Raw genomic sequence first — 18,653 nt, forward strand, 5'->3', positions numbered from 1 at the left:
GTCGAGTCACCTCCTCGGGGGAGCCCTCCGGGCCATTCCCTGATGGGGGCCGGTCCCTGGGAATCCGGTCACTGTAACCAGATCAGGTCGAAGTCCATTTTTCAAACCTGCCCTCCCTCATACCTCTGCATCCCAGCTGGGCAGCTCGAAGGCTTCGGAGCACAGGCGAGGCAGACGGAGTTTCTGCCGAAAACCTCGAGTTTATTGTCCAACTCTTAAACGTCAGCCCCGGGTGGCTTCACGACACTAATCTCCTCCAGGCATTTTTCTCGATAGGGGGATGGGCCTATGGGAAAGAAGCTAGCCCCGCTCCCAGAGAAACCGGGAAAGAATCGGATTTGCTGCTCTGTCTGTATGGGTCGCGGCCGTGATCGAGGAAATCACAGAACCTATGCGAATGGCCAGAATGGTAGTTCACATACCTCTAGAATCTCGGAGGAGAGAAAGTGATTTCTAGGGCAACGAGCAGCCTCTATCACAGCACGCAAAAAAATGTCTACAGTAGTTCATCCGACCGCCCTCTATTCCCCTCAAATCCATGTTTTACTTCTGCTTAAAACAAAAGTTGAAAGCAGACGTCCATTAGTAGAAGGACTTGACTTATAGAGAAACCAAAAACCTAGTGGCTTCTAGAAAACTAACTCATAATAGAAGTGATTTACTGCTGAGAATCCCAAATTGTGTTACTGATATTGTGTAGGGGTTTGTTGTTGTTCAGTCCCTAAATCCAGTTGGTCGGACTCTTTGCGACCCCTTGGAGTGCAGCACGCCAGGCTTTCCTGTCCTTTACTATCTTCCAGAGTTTGCTCAAATTCATGTCCATTGAGCTGGTGATGTTATCCAGCCATCTTGTCCTCAGTCGTCCCCTTTTCCTCCTGCCTTCAGTCTTTCCCAGCATCAGGGTCTTTTCCAATGAGTTGGCTCTTCGCATCAGGTGGCCAGAGTATTGCATCTTCAGCTTCAGCATCAGTCCTTCCAATGAATATTCAGGGTTGATTTCCTTTAAGATTGACTGGTTTGATCTCCTTGCTGTCCAAGGGACTCTCAATAGTTTCCTCCAGCACCCCAGTTTGAAAGCATCAATTCTTCAGAGCTTAACCTGCTTTATGGCCCAACTCTCACATCCATACCTGATTACTGAAAATAGGAAATATTCGATTTGTAATCTGTCAATGAGTGGAGATTGCGTTTTTCTGACTCTGCTTTGAAGAAGCATCCACAGAATTATTCTAGAACTTGACTGTTAATTATTTGTTCAAACATGACAGTGCTATCAGTACCTTTTTTGAAGCCTCCCACCTGGCCTGCAAGATTTAGTTCCCCTGCTGCTAAGTCACTTCAGTCATGTCCGACTCTGTGCGACCCCATGAGACGGCAGCCCACCAGGCTCCCCTGTCCCTGGGATTCTCCAGGCAAGAACACTGGAGTGGGGTGCCATTTTCTTCTCCAGTGCATGAAAGTGAAAAGGGAAAGTGAAATCGCTCAGTCATGTCCGACTCTTAGTGACCCCATGGACTGCAGCCTACCAGGTTCCTCTGTCCATGGGATTTGCCAGGCAAGAGTACTGGAGTGGGTTGCCCTTGCCTTCTCCCCTACCAGGGCTCAAACCCATGCCTTCTGCAGTGGAAGTCCAGAGTCCACTTCTGACTACTGGAAAAACCATAACCTTGACTAGACGGACCTTTGTTGGCAAAGTAGTGTCTCTGTTTTTTAATACGCTGTCTAGGTTGGTCATAACTTTCCTTCCAAGGAGCAAGCGTCTTTTAATTTCATGGCTGCAATCACCATCCGCAGTGATTTTGGAACCCAAAAAATAAAGTCAGCCACAGTTTCCACTGTTTCCCCATCTATTTGGCATGAAGTGATGGGACTGGATGCCGTGATCTTAGTTTTCTGAATGTTGAGCTTTAAGCCAACTTTTTCACTCTCTTCTTTTCACTTTCATCAAGAGGCTCTTTAGTTCTTCTTCACTTTCTGCCATAAGAGTGGTGTCATCTGCATATCTGAGGTTATTGATATTTCTCCCAGCAATCTTGATTCCAGCTTGTGCTTCTTCCAGCCCAGCGTTTCTCATGATATTCTCTGCATATAAGTTAAATAAGCAGGGTGACAATATACAGCCTTGACATACTCCTTTTCCTATTTGGAACCAGTCTGTTCCATGTCCAGTTCTAACTGCTGCTTCCTGACCTGCATACAGGTTTCTCAAGAGGCAGGTCAGGTGGTCTGGTATTCCCATCTCTTTCAGAATTTTCCACAGTTGATTGTGATCCACACAGTCAAAGGCTTTAGCATAGTCAATAAAGCAGAAATAGATGTTTTTCTGGAACTCTCTTGCTTTTTTGATGATCCAGCAGATGTTGGCAATTTGATCTCTGGTTCCTCTGCCTTTTCGAGAACCAGCTTGAACATCTGGAAGTTTACGGTTCACATATTGCTGAAGACTGACTTGGGGAATTTTGAGCATTACTTTTACTAGCGTGTGAGATGAGTGCAATTGTGCAGTAGTTTGAGCATTCTTTGGCATTACCTCATACCTATTGCAGTTATTTATCATAACACCGCCAACAGCTTGTGATTTGCTGAAATTTAAATATCGGAGAAAAATAATGGAAATATTTTCATTTGGAGCATCTGATTTATAAGGAAATGGAGTTTCTAGGATCACAAACAATGTCATACTGAAAAGACATGCTGAACATTGCTTCCGTCACCCTGTCTTATGGTCTGCTGGGATCCTTGTGCCTAGGCAGAATGGCAGTTTTATGGGGCCCTGGAGGTGGGGAAGGATGGTGAGTTATTGAGCTGTGGTTTTGACTGATGGTTATTCAAAGTTTTATTTACTAAAAGATTTTGACTAATCTTTGCTTAAAGACATATTAAGAAGTATTTTGGAGAACATATTTACAGCAGCTTTGGCTGTTGAAGAAAGACTGACATTCAGATATTTTTCTAGTCAAAGAGTCAAGACTCAAGAACGTGCTTTCTTAGTTTTTGCTCTTAATAAAAACTTTTGATCAGTTTCAGACTTGCAGTTTAAGCCTTGGGTTTATGTCAGTACATGCCATGAATGTGACATCAGAAATAGAAACCTACTTCACCTCCTTAAATTCTTCTTAGATAAAATGCATTACATGCCAGTGGAATTGAGTCAATACAATTAGTCTAGCCTTTCTAACTAGTAGAAGCCTGTTTTAAATCTCTCTTTTATGAAACCATCATAATGGAAAGGAGTTTTTTTACCTTGTGTTTTTTGGTGTTGGTCTACTCTGTTTCAAATCAATTCAGTCAATGAATATTTATTGAGAGCCTGTTGTGTTTTAAGCTTTTTTGTAGTGCCTGAGAAGAAAGCAATGAGAACAAAAATCTTTTTTCTTTGAGGCTTACAAACTGATTAGGGGTGGATTGGGCGGAGATGTGGAGGTGGTGGTGGTGAGAATGTAGTAGTAAGACTGTGAATAAATATTAAATAAATCCTCTCTTATTTAGTGTGCAGTTTTGAGCAGGAAGCTCTTTGATCTTTAGTTTTCTCATCTTTACCATGGGTGTAATGATTCCTTTTCTACCTAGTTTGAATTGTTTCCAGAATCAAGTAGGATAAAAATTTGGTTACATTGTACCTTTCCACATTCCTGTGGTAAGTTATTGTTACTACTATTAGAAAAGGAACATTGGGGGAAAGTTGTTTGTAAAGAAAAGACAGAATGGCTGGATTCTCTGTTCTGAGAGAACCTGACGTCCCATTGGTAAACCTTCTGTGACTGTTAGACACGTCTTCACCCAGGGCTACCATAAGTCTTCATGTAGGCCTTTTTAAACAGCACGATCAAATAAGACCGTTATTCTTCTATATTGTTAACAGTTATTAATCTTACTGGCTTAATGTCAGGTGCCATGCCCTAGTCTACATCCTTACTGCTTAGCACATGGCTTAGGTATTGCACTGGAACTTCATAAATGTTTGGTGAATGAGTGAATGAGTAACAAAAATAGACAACAGTTGAGTGCCAAAATGGATCTTTTACTCAGCAGATATTTTTGTTTTGCCTATCATGTGCTTGGACTGGGGTTCTGTCCCAGCAGTACAAAGATGTGAAGGTATAGCTTCTGCCTTAAAGCTCACAACATTACAGCACCTAGTAGTCTGGTGAGTGTTAAATAGGGGTGTGCTATATTGATGCGATAAGGGACTGAATGATTCTGTTCTGGTAGACAGTGAAAGAAGGCATTAGACAGGAAGTAATTTTTTTTTTTTTTTTTTGCGCTTGTTCTGGAAGGATTAATAAGAAAAGTTACTGTTAAAAGTTATTCCAGCCAGAGGGGGCAGTTTGAGCATAGGAATGGAGATGCTAAAGTATAAGGTGTGTGTCTGATATGGCTAAAGGTAATTACAGTTGGTTTTTACTTTCTTTTTTTTTTTAATTCAGATACTCCTCCCCATCTAGAAAATTCGAGAATAGCAATAGATTTTTCATCCCAGAAAAATGCATATGAGCAAGCATATGCACATCATTCTAGAAAGTTATGCAGTTCTTAGGAATCTCTGGACCAGTGGGACTGAGAGTTGAAAAGTGCAATGGCTGGTGAAAGGAACAGTTGATGGCTGGATACTGAGAACGATTCTGAATGCTTGTTGAAGACTTCAGGCTATGGGACTTCCCTGGTGGCTCAGTGGTTAGGGTTTAGCACTTTCGGTGCTGTGGCCTGGGTTCAATCTCTGGTCAGGGAACTAAGATCCTGAAAATCGTGCAAAGGCTTGGCCAAAAAAAAAAAAAATGACGTTAGCCTTTATGATTAATGAATTGCTAAACCATCAAAAGTTTATTAGCAGGAAATTGATATAATCTGATCTGTTTTGACAGGTAATTGTTTGCTATTTTCAGGATAGTTTAGAGGGTTTAGGAGCATATTTAGAATAAGTGCTAAATAGGAGGTAGGATTGCGGGCTTTTGTTTTTTTTCGGTTTTGTTTTGATTTTAAAGGATGAGAGAGACTTGACATGCTTAAGGAAAAGAAAAGGAGCCAGCAGAGAAGCAGGTATTGAAGTTCTACACACAAGAAAAGGAAGAGAATAGAGAAACCTTGGGAAGAGATAAAATCAAAGCTCATAGAGAGGTGATCCTTGAAAAGGAAACATGAAGAAAGGATGGAAGAAGATATATTTGGAAATGATCAAGGTGGAAGTTGAATTTGGAGTGGGTTACCAACAGCTGATTTTTAATTCGTTACAAAATTGTTTCTGTTTTTGGTTCTTTTTTTTTTTTTTTGGCTGAGAGACACCTGGGATCTCATCTCCCCAGCCAGGGATTGAACCTGGACTCACTACACTGGAAGAAAAAGTCTTAACCACTGGACTGCCAGGGAAGTCTTCCCATCAGCCTGTTTTGTACCCAGACAGTGATGTAGGTACTTTTCTGTGTGCTATTTCGTTTAATTTTACAAAAATTCTATAGCTTGCGTGCGTGCTGAGTCACGTCTGACTCTTTCTGACCCTGTGGACTGTAGCCCTCCAGGCTCCTCTGTCCGTGGGATTCTCCAGGCAAGAATACTAGAGTTGGCTGTCGTGCTCTCCTCCAAGGGATCTTCCTGACTCAGAGATGGAGCCCATGTCTCGTGTGTCTCCTGCATTGACAGGTGGGTTCTTTCCCACCAGCGCCACCTGGGAAGCCCATAGCTTGATTGGATATTCCCATTTGACAGCTGAAGGGAGGTATGGCTCAGAGAGATTAAATTTCCCAAAGACATCTTTGTGGAACTGAAGAAATCTGGAACCCAGATATATATTTACTTCAAAGTTTAATAATTTCTTCCTTATAGGGTCTGTTAATGCTTTATGATTTCTTCTTTTTTTAATATTTTCCTTTCGGAATGAATGAGTTAAGTTATCTGCGGAGTCAAAGGATAGAGTGGGCTAGAGGACTCCAGTTCAGTTCAGTCACTCAGTTGTGTCCAACTCTTTGTGACCCCATGGGCTGCAGCACACCAGGCTTCCCTGTCTATCACCAACTCCTGGAGCCTGCTCAAACTCATGTCCATGGAGTTGGTGATGCCATCCAACTATCTCATCCTCTGTCATCCCCTTGTCCTCCCGCCTTCAATCTTTCCCAGCATCAGAGTCTTCTTTGCATCAGGTGGCCAAAGTATTGGAGTTTCAGCTTCAGCATCAGTCCTTCCAATGAATATTCAGGATTGATTTCCTTTAGGATGGACTGGCTGGATCTCCTTGCAGTCCAGGGGACTCTCAAGTCTTCTCCAACACCACAGTTCAAAAGCATCAATTCTTCGATGCTCAGCCTTCTTTGTGGTTCAACTCTCACATCCATACATGACTACTGGAAAAACCATAGTTTTGACTAGACGGACCTTTGTATGCAAAGAAATGTCTCTGCTTTTTAACACTCTGTTTAGGTTGGTCATAGCTTTTCTTCCAAGGAGCAAGCGTCTTTTAATTTCATGGCTGCAATCACCATCTGCAGTGATTTTGGAGCCCCCAAAATTAAGTCTGTCACTGTTTCCATTGTTTCCCTATCTATTTCCCATGAAGTGATGGGACCAGATGCCATGATCTTAGTTTTCTGAATGTTGAGCTTTAAGCCAACTTCTTCACTCTCCTCTTTCACTTTCATCAAGAGGCTCTTTAGTTCTTCACTTTCTGCCATGATGGTGGTGTCATCCACGTATCTGAGGTTATTGATATTTCTCCCAGCAATCTTGATTCCAGCTTGTGCTTCTTCCAGCCTGGCATTTCACATGATGTACTCTGCATATAAGTTAAATAAGCAGGGTGACAATAAACAGCCTTGACATACTCCTTTCCTGATTTGGAACCAGTCTGTTGTTCCATGTCCAGTTTTAGCTGTTCTTCTTGACCTGCATTCACATTTCTCAGGAGACAGATCAGGTGGGCTGGTATTCCCATCTCTTTCAGAATTATCCAGTTTGTTGTGATTCACACAGTCTAAGGCTTTTGTATAGTCAATAAAGCAAAAGTAGATGTTTTTCTGGAACTCTTGCTGTTTCTATGATCCAGCGGATGTTAGAAGTTTGATCTCTGGTTCCTCTGCCTTTTCTAAATCCAGCTTGAACATCTGGAAGTTCATAGTTCATGTACTGCTGGAAGTTCACGGTTTACACTGTTGAAGCCTGACTTGTAGAATTTTGAGTATTACTTTGCTAGTATATGAGATGAGTGCAATTGTGTGGTAGTTTGAGCATTCTTTGGCATTGCCTTTCTTTGGGATTGGAATGAAAACTAACCTTTTCCAGTCCCGTGGCCACTGCTGAGTTTTCCAGACTTGCTGGCTTATTGAGTGCAGCACTTTAATAGCATCATCTTTTAGGATTTGAAATAGCTCAACTGGAATTCCATCACCTCCACTAGCTTTGTTCATAGTGATGCTTCCTAAGGCCCACTTGACTTCACATTCCAGGATGTCTGGCTCTAGGTGAGTGATCACACCATCATGGTTATCTGGGTCATGAAGTTGTTTTTGGATAGTTCTTCTGTGTATACTTGCCACATCTTCTTAAAATCTTCTGCTTCTGTTAGGTCCACACCAATTTCTGTCCTTTATTGTGCTCATCTTTGCATGAACTGTTCCCTTGGTATCTCTGATTTTCTTGAAGAGATCTCTAGTCTTTCCCATTCTATTGTTTTCCTCTATTTCTTTGCATTGATCACTGAGAAGGGCTTTCTTATCTCTCCTTGCTATTCTTTGGAACTCTGCATTCAAATAGGTGTATCTTTCCCTTTCTCCTTTGCCTTTAGCTTCTCTTCTTTTCTCAGCTATTTGTAAGGTCTTGTCTGACAACCATTTTGCCTTTTTGCATTTCTTTTTCTTGGGGATGGTCTTGATCACTGTCTCCTATACAATGTCACGAACTTCCATCTATAGTTTATCAGGCACTCTGTCTATCAGATCTAATCCCTTGAATCTATTTCTCACTTCCACTGTACAATCGTAGGGATTTGATTTAGGTCATACCTGAATGGTCTAGTGGTTTTCCCTACTTTCTTCAATATACGTCTGAATTTGGCAATAAGGAGTTCATGATCTGAGCCACAGTCAGTTCCTGGTCTTTTTTATCTGACTGTATAGAGCTTCTCCATCTTTGGCTGCAAAGAATATAAACAATCTGATTTGGTATTGACCATCTGGTGATGTCCATGTATAGAGTCTTCTCTTGTGTTGTTGGAAGAGAGTGTTTGCTATGACCGGTGTGTTCCCTTGGTGAAACTCTATTAGCCTTTGACTTGCTTATCTTGTACTCCAAGGCCAAATTTGCCTATTACTCCAGGTAGCTCTTGACTTCCTACTTTTGCATTCCAGTCCCCTATAATGAAGAGGACATCTGTTTTGGATGTTAGTTCTAGAAGGTCTTATGGGTCTTCATAGAACTATTCAACTTCAGCTTCTTCAGCATTACTGGTCGGGGCATAGACTTGGATTACAGAGATATTGAATGGTTTGCCTTGGAAATGAACAGAGATCATTCTGTCATTTTTGAGATTGCATCCAAGTACTGCATTTTGGACTCTTTTGTTGACTATGATGGCTACTCCATTTCTTCTAAGGGATTCCCGCCCACAGTAGTAGATATAATGGTCATCTGAGTTAAATTCACCCACTCCAGTCCATTTTAGTCACTGATTCCTAGAATGTTGATATTCACTCTTGCCATCTACCGTTTGACCATTTCCAGTTCGCCTTGATTCATGGACCTAACGTTCCAGGTTCCTATGCAGTATTGCTTTTTACAGCATCAGACTTTACTTCCATCACCAATCACATCCACAACTGGATGTTGTTTTTGTTTTGGCTCCGTCTCTTCATTCTTTCTGGAGTTATTTCTCCACTCTTCTTGAGTATCATATTGGGCACCTACCAACCTGGGGAGTTCATCTTTCAGTGTCATACCTTTTTGCCTTTTCATTCTGTTCATGGGGTTCTCAAGGCAAGAATACTGAAGTGGTTTGCCATTCCCTTCTCCAGTCGACCACGTTTTGTCAGAACTCTCTGCTATGACCTGTCTGTCTTGGGTGGCCCTATACAGCATGGCTCATAGTTTCTTTGAGCTAGACAAGGCTGTGGTCCCTGTGATCAGATTGGGTAGTTTTCTGTGACTGTGGTTTTCATCGTGTCTGCCCTCTGATGGAGAAGGATTAGAGGCTTATGGAAGCTTCCTGATGGGAGAGACTGACTGAGAGGGAAACTGGGTCTTGTTCTGATGGGCGGGGCCATGTTCAGTAAATCTTTAATCCAATTTTCTGTTGATGGGCGAAGCTGTGTTATTTCTCTGTTGCTTGACCTGAGGCCAAACTATGGTAGAGGTAATGAAGATAATAGTGACCTCCTTCAAAAGGTCCCACACAGCACTGCTGCAGTCAGTGCCTCCGACCCTGAAGCAAGCCACTCCAAAGAGTGTTAAAAGTTTGGAGTAGCAATCATGGAAAAAGTAAACGAGCCACCAGAGATGAGCAGATGAGCAAAAGGGCTGTCGAACCTCAGGGCCCTACTGAGGTTGGACAGATTAGCCAGTCAGCTATCCGTTCTGTCTCCACCAATTCACAGATGTTTTTGAATTCTGTTGATGTGGGCCTGAGAAGACGACACACTATGTTGTAATGGGAGACTCAGAGCAAGTCACATGTCTTGTGCTTCAATTTTCTCATCTCTGTAAGGGTCTGGATTAGTTGGCTTCTCAAATTCTAGGACTTCTATGGTATTCCGAGGAGTTTTAAGAGAGGAAGTGTGTCTAGTGATTGATTTTTTTTTTTAGGGAAGAGGTGGTTGAAACCACACAGCTTTCAGATTCAAGCTTAGTTTTCAGTTTAACTTCTCTATTATATTTAAAGTACTAGATCTTTGTTTTTACAGTCCGAAAGTTCTGACATTTATTCAAAGTAATGTATTTACTATCTTTGGAGTCTGAAAACCTAAATCCTAATTTCAGCTCCATCACTTCCTAGATGTGAGCTGACCTTTAGTTTCCTCATTTATAAAATGGAGCTAGTAACCATTTCTTCAAAAGTATCAGGATAATGCATGTGAGAAATCTTTGTAAACTGTAGAGTGTTTAGTAAATATGAGAAAAGATATGATTATCCCTGGCAAGGAAAAGGATTAATACTGTGATCAGTGCTGTACAAGGGAGTAAACTCTGGTTTAAAGTGCACCCTTCAGTTCCAGGGTACTTCAAGGGTACATACTGTCAGTGCATTGCATTTAGAAATTTATTTGTAGTATGTGATGTTACTGGATTTTTTTCAAGTGTACATTTAAAATCAAATTTTATCTTGAATCAAATCTGTGACTTAATAAAACAGCCTCCATTGTTAAATATTCTCTGTATTTATTCTCTCAAATGTGAACTTGTTATCCACATTTCCAGGAGTATTTTTAAACTAGCCCTTGACTGTGTTTTAAGGGTAAATAGCAATTTTATGATTATCTGACATAACTTAATTACATTGCATAGGTTGTTTGTTTCCTTTGTGGAGGGCTGATTCTGATGGAACTCAACATCATCTCTTAGAGAGAACTGTCTGAGCCCACATGACCCTTCAAGTCTCATCTAGCAGATAACCAGAATACTTGATTCTGTCTACCCAGCTGCTTACTCTCTTCTTTGTACTTAGGTTGGAAATACAGTGTCCGAAACTGGCAGAAAAGGTTAATGATTCATCTTTACCTTGAGTGATCGCAAAGCACTTTGTCCATGTCTCTGCAGGGCACTTTTCCCTCTGTAGCTTATTTACCTCTTTATTCTCCCCACTGAACAGCGACTGTTTATGAAAATAAACTGAACTAAGGGGGATTCCCTGGTGGTCTAGTGATTAGGACTTGGCACTTTCACTGCCATCAGCCCAGGTTCTATCCCTGGTGGGGAAACTAAGGTCCTGCGAGCCCTGAGTCATGCCCTGCCCCCCTCCAAAAAAAAGTTAACAACTGAGCTAAGGATTCCTTTGTTATTGGTCTCAAATTATTTAACCATTAGTCTTAATGCTGCCACACAAGGTTTGCACATGTTACTTTCTTCTTTTAAAATGAAATTACTGCTACATTTACTATCCTATGATAAATGATAGTGGAAAAGAATATGAAAAATAATGTGTGTGTATGTATGTATATATAGCTGAGTCACTTTGCTGTATAGCAGTAATACAGCATTGTAATTCAACTATACTGCAATAAAAATAAATGTTAAAAAAGAATGAAATCACTGGATCAGCAGATATGAACATTTATATAGAGCTTCGTTGTCTAAGTTTTTTTTTTATTTCCTTTTTTTGGCCACGCTGCACAGTTTGCGGTAGTTTTCCTGCCAGGGATTGAAACCAGGCCACAGCAGTGACAGCCTGGAATTCTAACCACTGGGCCAGCAGGGAACTCCTTAATTTTATTTATTTTAATTGGAGGATAATTATAATATTGTGATGGTTTTTGCCGTACAGCAACATGAATCGGCCATAGGCATACATGTGTCCCCTCCCTCCTGAAACCTCCTCTCACCTCCCTCGCCGCCACATCCCTCCAGGTTGTCACAGAGCACTGACTTTAGGTTCCCTGTGTCATATATAATCTTGCCTGGAAAATCCCAGGGACAGAGGAGCCTGGAAGGCTGCAGTCCATGGGGTCGCTAAAGGTCAGACACAACTGAGCGACTTCACTTTCCCTTTTCACTTTCATGCATTGGAGAAGGAAATGGCACCCCACTCCAGTGTTCTTGCCTGGAAAATCCCAGGCACGGGGGAGCCTGGTGGGCTGCTGTCTATGGGTCACACAGTGAATATGTTTCAATGCTGTTTTCTCAAATCATCCCACCCTCTCCTTCTCCCACTGAGTCCAAAAGCCTGTTCTTTATGTCTCTGTCTCCTTTGCTGCCCTGCATGTAGTATTGTTGGTACCATTTTTCTAAATTCCCTATATGTCCATTAATATATGATATGTAAAAATATGGAATGGTTCACAGATCTACTCAGCAGATTTCAAGTATGCAGTACTTTGTTATTAACTATAGTCATCATGCTGTACTTTAGGTCTCTGGAACGTACTCATCTTATACCCTTCCATCAGTGCCTTTCCTCTTCTCCTTTCTCTTCCCCCAAAACTAAATCTTTTACTCTGTTTTTTATTCATTTATTTATTTGTGGCTGCACTGGGTCTTTGCTGCCACGTGCAGGCTTTCTCTGGTTGCTGTACAGGCTCCAGGCACTTGGGCTTCACTAGTTGCAGCACAGGGGCTCGTTAGTAGTGGTCTGCAGGCCCTAGAGTGTGCAGGCTTCAGTAATTGTGGCATGTGGATCAGTAGTTGTAGCTCCCAGGCTCTAGAGCACAGGCTCAATAGTTGTGGCACATGGGCTTAGTTGCTCCTCGGCACATAGAATCTTCCCGACCAGGGATCGAACCCCTCCCTGTCCCCTGAATTGGTAGGTGGATTCTTACCTCAAATTTTTAGCCATTCTGATAGGCAAAAAAAAATCAAAATAAAACTCACTTTACATTGGCATTTTCCTTATTAGCAATCAGGCTGAATATATTTTCATTTTTATTAACTGTTTGTATTTCCTCGGTGAATTCCTTCTCGTCATTCCCATTTATCTGTTCATGTGTGTCAATCACATAGCTATTTTAAAAGGTTAAGTTGACAACAAATATGAAATTTCATTTCTTTACATGTTTAGTTTTGGGTTAAATTATTTTTGGAGATTTTATAAATAGTATTTTCATCAGAGTTAATGTTTACTGCCATAATTGTTTTTTGGAAAGATTTGACATGTCACTGAATACTGTAGCTTTTAAAATATATGTTTTGTTCTGGGGGATTTTCTCATAATGTGATATATATATATAAAACGCCAGGAAGAAACCATGCTACGTTTTTCTAGGTGTAGATTTTGTCATGGTCAGTGATGATGAATTGCCTTTGATGAGGCCTGTCCTTTATAACTCACTAATATATTTCCTGAGAGTACTTTTGCTTATCAGTAGGCCGCACCTCTATTTCAAAGCTGATTCATGCTGCTTAGTGTAACAGAGGACTGTTTAACCAGGAGGAGGAGGTCACAGTTTTTCTTGAAATGGAAAATTAGTTTCATTTTTGTCTTTACCCTTAGTTAATGTTAGATGTTCATTATATGTGTTTAAAATTAAGTAATCTTTTTGCAAGTGTAACTTTTACTAAACAGACCTTCTGATTTTATTCTTTTTTTAATACTTATTTTATTTGGCTGCGTTGGGTCCTAGTTGCAGCAAGTGGAATCTTTAGTTGTGGCTCATGGACTCTCTGGCTGTGCTGTGCAGGCTTAGTTGCTCCAAGGCATGTGGGATCTTTTTTTTTCTTGGCCACACCATGGGACATGTGGAAGTTCCCCGACCAGGGATTGAACCTAAGCCCCCTGCATTGCAAGGCAGATTCTTAACCACTGGACTTCCAGGGAAGTCCCTGAACAGACCTTTTAAAAGACATTTGTGAAATTGTTTTACTGAGAATGTGATTGTTAATCTCTATTTTAAAATTTTCAGTATTTTTTATTTCTGCAAAGTCCTATTTACATTTTTAATTAATCTATATCTCTTTATAATGTTCCATTTTCCCAAAAAAGCAAAAACAAGTGAAGTTCTTATGAACTGACTATTTGTAGCTACCAAATTTTTATGTAGTATTAACAAGAATAATTGAGAAATAGCAAAGAAAGTAATTCTAAGAAACGAAAAGTTTTCCAATCAAAAGGGTAGATTCTGTGGTGTCGGATTATAAAGGTACATGTAGATTACAGTGTTAACTCCTTGTGTTAAGTAGTAGCATCTGTCTGAACAATTGTAGCTCACTCTAGAAGAGCAGTTGATACACTGTTTCTTTTTTTTATGGTGAAAACTTTTATATTTGGAATTAGCCAGTTGGACTCAGTTTAGATAGATGAGCCCAGTTTCATAGGCACCATCCAAAGCATCATAGTCAGGAGCCAGTTGAACATATGCCTTCTTCTCTCCATCAGGCCTGAGCAGAGTGTTGACTCTAGCCTGTCCATGTCAGAGAACTTCCTCAAAGCCTGTTTAATTTGGTGCTTGTTGGCCTTGACATCCACAATGAATACCAGTGTGTTGTTGTCTTCTATTTTCTTCATGGCTGACTCGGTGGTGAGGGGGAATTTGATGACGGCATAGTGGTCAAGTTTGCTCTCTCCTAGGGGCGCTCTTCCGGGGATATTTGGGCTGCCTCCTGAGCCGCAGTGTTCTGGTCTGGATCTTTTGTGTGTGTGTGTGGCTGTGGACACCTTTGGACATTGCTCTCTTGGCCTTCAAAGCCTTTGCTTTGGCTTCGGCGCCATCTTCATGAAAAGACCACTGTTTCTTAATCTTGTTTATTCCTCTAATGGTTTGCTTTTCAGGAAAGTCCAAGAAATAAATGGAAATAATATTTTATTTATTTTTTTTGGAAGAAAATTAAGTCTTATTTATTTCGAAAACCAAACCACTAGGAAAATATATCACAGTCTTGAAACAGCAAACAGACAATATTATCATTTCAAGTAGTAAGTCAGTAAAAAGACAAGGTCCTTATCAAAATGATAAGGGGCCAGAACTGCGGCAAGAACAACGCATGTAGCAAAGGCCCTGGCAAAAGTGGTATTTGGTAATGGACGGCAGTCCCTTTAACGTTCTGAAGGAGCCACAGTTCATCCCTGAGTTGCTAACTTTTCCTCCCTTGACTTTTTTTGTTGCCAGGGGATTGTCTCAACAAAGCTCTGTTATTTCAGGGGGCAGAGTAAGCAACACTGGGTTTAGGCTTTCATTCTGTTTCATGACAAACAGATTTTTCCAAAGCCCGTCCTTCACAACCTTCTTAATTAACTAGCTAATAGTTCCTCTTTCACTGTTCATTCCTGAATATGAGCATATTATACTGCCAAAATCCCGTTTCCCTTCAAGGCCGAGTGTCACTGTAAGATTGTCTGGCCGCTTGGCTGACTTTGCCGCAGGTGGCCTCAGGGCCCACCAGGGCTGCCAGTGAGAGGGAGAGCACCTGCTTCCCTTACCAGTGTGAGGTCGCTTCTTACATTTTTGCAGGGTCTCCCAACTGAATGATGTAATGTGTGAGAATTTTAAGAAACACACATCCACATCTTGATGGTCAGAAATGAGTACCTACAGGGACCCTTTCAAAGTTTTTATCCAAACTGCCTCTCCCAACTTTACATTTTAACGTCATGCCCTTGTCTATAAAAGAAAAACAAGCAAAACAAACCCCTGGAAGACCACTGCCCCCTTCTGCATTAGTGACTGCATGGATTTTATTAGTTTGTGGAAAATGTTGTTGTGATCCTTCTGGTAAACAGGAGGTAGACACCAAATAGAACACCTCCTTTCATACTCCACTAGACCATAAGCTGGTTACGTGAACCTGCCAGCCTCTTGGTATCTGTGCAGTAAGAGGATCTGGTACCTTGGAGGGCCCTGGTTTGGTAGAAGGGAGACTCCCTATTGGCAGGAGAAGTATTTTCCACATGAAATTCAGGCTAAAACAAACCTCCTGTGCTATCTGTGACCCAAATTTGAGCACCTTTTTTTTTTTCCATTTCACTCTCTAGGATCGAAACACAAAGGAACCAGCATCCAGAGGAGAGAAACACAGGCCTTAGACTTGCTGCCATTCTTAATTTCCTCATTCATCAACTCTCCTTAAAAGACCCAAATCCCCATTCCTCTTTTTAAATTGATTCCTGCCCTCAGCCCTGATGGCCACTAGCAGACAGCTGTTTCCCAATGGAAGAGAGAGACTCCTTCATTTTCCTGGTCATGGTTGGGATGAGGTTCATGTGGTCATCCACACACTTGGTCACGCAGGTCTCCAGCTGCTGCTTCACGTGAAGCTCTTTACTCCCTGCATCTATTGAATCTTTGGCCTTGTCATTGCAGTACATGGTGCACCGGGCCAGGTGGTCCTGGAACTTCTCCAGCTCACTGGTCACCGGGGCCTGGGCTTGAGCCAGAGGTGCATGGCAGCGCTCAATGCACTGGTGCACTTGCTGCATGGACGCCTGGCTTTCCTCACAACAGGCGGTGCTGCACCGGAACATAAGGCCCTGCATCTTCCGGATATTCTCTCTCTCCAGACTCTTCACCATGGAGTCCACCGCCTCCTGCACCCGGGGCTGCTGCAGCTCTGCCATGGCGACCCGCATGGTTCTGGAAATAATATTTTAAATTGTCCCTTCTCTGCTAATATATAGTGGTTTCATCATCTTGATAATATTTTTAGATACTACTCATTTTGATCAAGTTTGACCTCTTGCCAGCTAAAATCTGCCTTGAGTTTTGGAACTAAAATCAAGGAGTGAGATGAGCTTTAGCATTATGTAGAAGTACAGCCCTATTTCTCATCTGGTTAGAAAGGGAAGACTCTGTTCTTCACTATCTGTATTTCCATTATTACACATATATTGTATTAATACCTTCTCCTTAATCTGACCATCTGTTTTTCTCTACTGGTATTGCTTTTAAGATTAAGGACCATAAACTTACTCTTCTTTGCATAGTATCTGGTGTGGTACTTAGCATGTAATTGGCTCTTAATAGTCACTTGCTTAGCTCAACAGTTATTAAGTACCTACTATATATAGGCACAGCTCAGTTTTCCTGTTTTGTTTATTTTTTGGGCCGTGCCCAGTCCTAGTTGTGTCATGCGTGATCTTTGATCTCTCCTGCAGTATATGGGATCTTTAGTTGTGGCATGTGGGATCTAGTTCTGTGATCAGGAATCGAACCCAGGTTCCTGGCATTGGGAGCTTGGAGTCTTAGCCACTGGACCACCAGGAAGGTCCTATTTTGAGCTAATTTTTGTATTTTCTATTTCATTGATTTCCACTGTAATTCTTATTATTTCCTTCCTTTTGTTTTATTTTGTTTTTTTTTTCCTACAGCTATAAATTTCCCTCTAAGCACTAAACAACTGAGCACACAAACACAGCACTGCTCTCTCTAGGTGAATCCCGTAAGTTTTGGTATTTTGTGTTTTCATTTTCTTTCATCTCATCTACTTTGTATATGTTGGGAGTATAGCTAGAGGGCCTCTCTTCCTGGGGAATACTTAGAATGGAAAGGTTAGTACTTTATCTCCTGCTGCTGCAGCTGTCTCAGGGTTACAACTGGTAATTTTTACTTCCTTCCACTCTCCATTTCAGATTCCCCTTGCCCTCAGCTATCATCTCTGCCAGTCTCAATGACTTTACTTGGTGGTAGGACCCAAACCCTCATTCCTGAGGAATCTGAACCACTGGTTACATACATGCTTTTCTCAGATTAGTTTTCCAGCTTGTCTGTTTACCATACTATCAGAATTGGGAAAGGAATACTAGCAGGCACCCAAGTGGATCATCTGGGTTCTAAATATACGTTCACTGTCTCCTTTGTGGTGTGGAATGGCAACCTTCTTTCTGATAAGGAGGTTTAGTTACCCCTGCCAAGATGGTAGTTCCTCTTCTTGCCTGGTGATCCCTGGATGCAAGGACTCCACAATGCCCAGGCAGTAGCCATAGCTTATAGCCTCTTGGGACTCTTTTTGTCTCCTGTGGAAGTATTCCTTTTTTTGATGACCTAGATCTTTAACTCTGCAGAACTCAGAGTTTCAGGGATCCCAGGTAGGTCTTGGGGTTTGATAATAAACAAGGTATGGTATTTCAGCCACTGCCCCCCCCTCCACCATTTCCCACATCCATCTATTTTCCCTGTTTTGAAAATATAGTAACATATGAAGGTCTTTGATTTGGTGTATATATTATACTCTGGAAGATTATATTCTTCTGTCATAAAATATCTTATTGAGTTGGTGCTTCAGCTGTGGTTTCATCAGACCATTCCAATACTCTTTTAGGTTAGCAGCTTCTAGATGTTGTATGTGATAAACCAGTAAATCCCATCCCTTCTTGCACTTACTCTACTACAGAGTGGGCCCCTTGTCATGAAATGATGTTATGTGAGTTGATGCTTATTTGCTCAGTCATTCATTCGTGTCCAACTCTTTATGACCCCATGGACTGTAGCCCGCCAGGCTCCTCTGTCCTTAGGATTTCCCAGGCAAGAATACTGGAGTGGGTTGCCATTTCCTACTCCTCAGGATCTTCCCCAGCCAGGGATCAAATCCATGTCTCCTGTCCTGGCAGATGGCTTCTTTACCACTGAGCCTAGGAAGCCTTGGGATGATGCTTACTGGTACATTAAACATTTCAGTAACTCTCACATACTGTTCACTGGAGGAAAGGCAAAGGTACACCCAGAAAATATCCCTGTTTCTTCCAGAGTTCAGTTCAGTCACTCAGTCGTGTCCGACTCTTTGCGACCCCATGCACTGCAGCACGCCAGGCCTCCCTGTCCATCACCAACTCCTGGAGTTCACCCAAACCCATGTCTGTCGAGTCGGTGATGCCATCCAACCATCTCATCCTCTGTTGTCCCCTTCTCCTCCTGCCCTCAATCTTTCCCAGCATCAGGGTCTTTTCAAATGAGTCAGCTCTTCGCATCAGGTAGCCAAAGTATTGGAGTTTCAGCTTCAACATCAGTCCTTCCAATGAACACCTAGGACTGATCTCCTTTAGGATGGACTGGTTGGATCTCCTTGCAATCCAAGAGACTCTCAAGAGTCTTTCTCCAACA

At 41.8% G+C, this 18,653-nt stretch overlaps 1 protein-coding gene and 1 pseudogene across 4 annotated transcripts in view; one reads left to right on the forward strand and one right to left on the reverse strand.

Moving 5' to 3' along the window:
• Positions 1-18,653, forward strand: part of PHACTR4 (phosphatase and actin regulator 4) — a 109,688-nt gene that overhangs the window by 499 nt on the left and 90,536 nt on the right. Inside the window, exon 1 of one of the 4 annotated variants that reach the window (XM_010830172.1) lies at positions 5,613-5,634. The exons of 2 other annotated variants lie outside the window; for them this stretch is intronic. The gene's annotated coding sequence lies outside the window, so the exon portion shown is untranslated. Of the gene's footprint in view, positions 1-5,612; positions 5,635-18,653 lie in introns of those variants that run through there. One more of the 4 variants, XM_010830169.1, reaches the window with a different exon arrangement.
• On the reverse strand, positions 14,424-16,766 carry LOC104981196 (annotated as a pseudogene).

The sequence above is a fragment of the Bison bison genome, unplaced genomic scaffold (assembly GCF_000754665.1).
Source record: "Bison bison bison isolate TAMUID 2011002044 unplaced genomic scaffold, Bison_UMD1.0 scf7180017864516, whole genome shotgun sequence".
In the NCBI taxonomy this organism is placed as follows: Eukaryota; Metazoa; Chordata; class Mammalia; order Artiodactyla; family Bovidae; genus Bison; species Bison bison.